At 37.4% G+C, this 4,304-nt stretch overlaps 1 long non-coding RNA gene across 1 annotated transcript; it reads left to right on the forward strand.

The window, feature by feature from the left end:
• The first annotated feature begins 731 nt into the window (after positions 1-731).
• On the forward strand, positions 732-1,943 carry LOC134287257 (uncharacterized). The gene is made up of 2 exons (XR_009997160.1): positions 732-1,225; positions 1,295-1,943. It is a non-coding gene; the product is annotated as an uncharacterized LOC134287257 (long non-coding RNA).
• Positions 1,944-4,304: the final 2,361 nt, after the last annotated feature.

The raw sequence follows: 4,304 nt of genomic DNA on the forward strand, positions 1-4,304 counted from the left end.
CCGCATTGTTTGAAATAAATCACATCACGGTTCATTTAAACTGTTGCATTTGGTTTGAAACAACTAATTTCGTTTGTTGATTTTGCAACCGTCATATGAAACAACCATCCGGGTAGTAATTTCAAACTGATTTTGGTTAAATTTACCAACGAATCCAAAAAAATAACAACCACATATTTCAGTTTGGTTTAACTAACGTCGTTTGTTGAATTTAACCAAAATGTCGTTTGTGCCAAATTCAACATTGAAATCCGGTTGAAATAAACCAAAACGCGTTTGTATTTACTAACTTTTTTTCTCCGTGTAATATTTCGTCCAGCTGATCTCGTCGACACGATTTCTTGCCAACAAGTAAACTAAATATCTAGCTAGTCCTGGAATGGGCTTAATTGGCAGGTCCCGATCATCATTATTTGGGAGATTGCGTGTAAGTCATGGGCCATGGCTCATGGCAGATTCATCATCCTAACTGCTACAAGGAAAGAAAAAAAAAGTTTATTATGTATTTGAGTTTGAACCTAGGACCTTCTGATCCACAGGCTCGAGCCTTATCATCTGCGCCGTTTCTGATACTTGAATCAAAAGACATTAGAATACGATGGCATGACGTCTTAATCATGGGTAACTTTGTTTTAATTCGTGCTGGCAACTCTACGCGATTTTTAGTATCAACGTGACATACTATTAATAATTAGTCATTGAAAACGAATTCCTACACAAAAACGACACGGAGACAAAACAGTACAGTTTGAAACAACAAACGCGTTTGTTGAATCTCAATATTAATAAATAGTAGTTTTCAATCGCAAATTTGTTATTTCAAAACCACGAAGTCGGTTTGATACAAACCGGCAAATTTGTTGTTTCTTCTACCAGCAATATTTTCATAATAATAGCCGAAGTCAGTTACTTCAAACCAATGTTTTGTAATTTTTACCAAAATGCAGTCGTTTATTTTTACTAAATCTTAGGTTGATTTAACTGCCTTAAACAAACCAAAACATTAGTTTGATTTTACCAATCCGGCGATTAAATCAAACCAATATTCCGGTTAACGCAAAAATAACAAACAAATTAGTTTGAATCAAACCAAATTACTGGATCATATTTGTCAACATCATATTTGTTTTTTTTTTTCTATGTCATAACCGCATTTTAGTCTGAGCAGTTCAGCTGAACAAAAACTCAGCGATTTTCCGTTATTTAGAACTTACGAGAGATGCAGGTAAGTTAATTTTCTTTAAAATTAGATGTGTGAATCGACCATCTTGATTTTAATTAATTGAATTTACAGAATAAAAACATTACGAGAACTAACGTGCCGGATCTCCGATTAGATGGATATCTTGTCTGCGAATTTGTTGGACCTTGTTTTTTCACCACTAGTTTCACCATGATCGCCGAGGGATAATTGAGGTGGAAAACTCCGGGAAGATCGAACGGCTACGGCAAGGAGGACGGCAAAACCGTGCTGCCGGAGATGTTTGCCGTCGGGTACATCCACTCGAAAAAGAGGTACGTCAACATCCGAGAGCTGCCCAAGATTGTACAAACGATTGGATTCAATTTTGAGGATGCGTTGGATCTGGACAAGGATGCATTGGATCTGGAATGGCGAAGAGCCTGATGCCCTGCGAAGCTCTTGTGACCGGGACAGGTTCAGCGAGCCTTCGTTGCGATTGCGAAGCAGTTTGTGAAACAAATTTTCAAAACGTTTGAGTACAACGAACCAGAGATGCTGTTGAGGGTTCTCCACATGAACAATAGAGAACATAACAAAAAAAAATGTTTCTAGCGAATATTGTTAAGTCACATATTACATTTTGGTAAATAAATATGTGTAATTAAGAATTTATTTAAAATAATTTTCATTGTCATAAAAACAATAATGAGAAGAAGAGCAATCCAATAAAAACAACCAATTCGTTGGTAAATTCAACCGACCGCATTGTTTGAAATAAATCACATCACGGTTCATTTAAACTGTTGCATTTGGTTTGAAACAACTAATTTCGTTTGTTGATTTTGCAACCGTCATATGAAACAACCATCCGGGTAGTAATTTCAAACTGATTTTGGTTAAATTTACCAACGAATCCAAAAAAATAACAACCACATATTTCAGTTTGGTTTAACTAACGTCGTTTGTTGAATTTAACCAAAATGTCGTTTGTGCCAAATTCAACATTGAAATCCGGTTGAAATAAACCAAAACGCGTTTGTATTTACTAACTTTTTTTCTCCGTGGATGTATGGACGAAATGTTCGTTACACAAAGGAGAAATAGCTAATTAATTTAGTCACGTAAAATAATGTAAAATTACATGACTTTTATATGTAAAATCGTAAAAATATCGTGTTTTTTCGTGATTTTTCTACTAATATTATTGAATAGCTTCGAAATAAGCAATTTAAACACCGTAGTATCTTCGGCAAAGTTGTAGAGTATTGTACTAACTATATCCTAACGGTATTTTCGGCATCCTTTCGGAGCAATTTTCTGGATTTATGAGTAAATTTCTGGGAAAACGGTTAAAAAAAAACACAAAATCGATTTGATACACTTTTAAATCTTTACCAATTTGGCTCAATTTTGGACTGAAGACTTGTTTTTGCATGTGGGTTGATAATTTGATGTGTCACGGAGAATCGGAGAAAAAAAGTTTCAAAGTGAACAGGTCTAGTGTACACAATTAGGGAAAACTTAATTTATAGAATAGATTCTTCAATTTATATCTCTAAATTGTGAATTTCGGAAATAATGTATTTGTCCATAAGTTGAGGATAGATTTTATATAATATCGCCCGAAACTTCATGACCCGCAAGAAAAAAAATCAGCCGGCTATCCACCAGTGCAGTTGGTGTCGACCCTTAGATTGAGAAACGCTGATCTACGCTACTTTTTTGTATTGCTAGTCATAAGTGAAATAGCGGCATCAATTATGTTGGAAACAGCATTATCAGGTAACTGTGACACCCTTAAACAACTTTCATTAAACTTCTATTTGATTAGTTGTTCAATTACCAGATATATCACAGTATCCCAACCTTTGTTTCGTGACCCCTCAACTGCTTGCAGGCACGCTGCGATTGTTCTACGAAAAGCGGGGTGACAACAGACTGGGGGTTCACGTTAGTCAAGGTTGGGAAGCGATGAGATATATGCTCAACAACAGTACTGTTTCCATTGTATTAAAATCTTACATGGGGATAGACAAAATGATAGGGACTGGCAAAATTTTCACATTTATTTATTTATTTATTTGATCTACATCAACAGACTTACTAGAGCCCCAATGATGGTTAAAAAAAAATGACAATAATTATGATAACAATAATATTAGAAAACAAATTCAAAGGTCAAACACAAACAAATTGGAACATAATAGCGCAGTCAAGGTATTGAAACTTAAACTAAGGTACATAACAATGAATTCGTCAGTTATTTCTGTTGCTAAAAAAATACATAAAACTACGACGTAGAGCGTTGCGTGTCAAGTGGAAGTCGAAGAATGACGCCACCCTATTGAAAACGCGCATCAAGCCCCCAAAAGCTCCATGTTGTCCATAGTTAGTTCGTCGAAGTGGTAGTCTCAGCATGATGCTATTGCGGAGTGATCGCGGCTGGACATTTACGTCGATTTGTTCCAGCAACGCTCCGCAATCTATTCGTCCCTGTAACGTATCAGCGATCGTCAATGCTCTGGCGGCATCCCTCCTTGTACGCAGTAGATCTAGATCGATCAGTTGGCATCTGCTCTCGTAACTGGGTAATCGGAACGGGTCTCTCCAAGGCAGCCGTCGTAATGCAAACCGGAGAAAGCGTCGCTGGACAGATTCAATCCTCTCCACGCCATTGTTGTACCCGGGACTCCAAACTGTAGAGCAGTACTCTAACGTAGAGCGTACGAGGGAGCAGTACAAAGATTTCAGGCAATAGACATCAGAAAAGTTTTTGGCTATTCTGAAGATGAACCCTAGGGTCTTGGACGATTTTTCTACAATGTACGAGATATGTTGCCTAAATGTCAACGGCGAATCCAAAATGACTCCCAAGTCCTTGACATGGTGCACACGTTCGAGAGCTGTGCCTAGCATGCTGTATACGAAGATAATCGGCTGCTTCTTTCGTGAGAACGTAATAATAGAGCACTTCGTTGGATTTACAATCATTCGGTTCAATGAGCACCAGTTAGCAAAACGCGTGACCTGCTGTTGCAAGAAGACGCAATCATCAGTTGAGTGAATCCGAAGAAAGATCTTCATGTCATCGGCATACGATAACCGAGGGCCTTCAATCACG

Source organism: Aedes albopictus, chromosome 2 (genome assembly GCF_035046485.1).
Source record: "Aedes albopictus strain Foshan chromosome 2, AalbF5, whole genome shotgun sequence".
Classification (NCBI taxonomy): domain Eukaryota; kingdom Metazoa; phylum Arthropoda; class Insecta; order Diptera; family Culicidae; genus Aedes; species Aedes albopictus.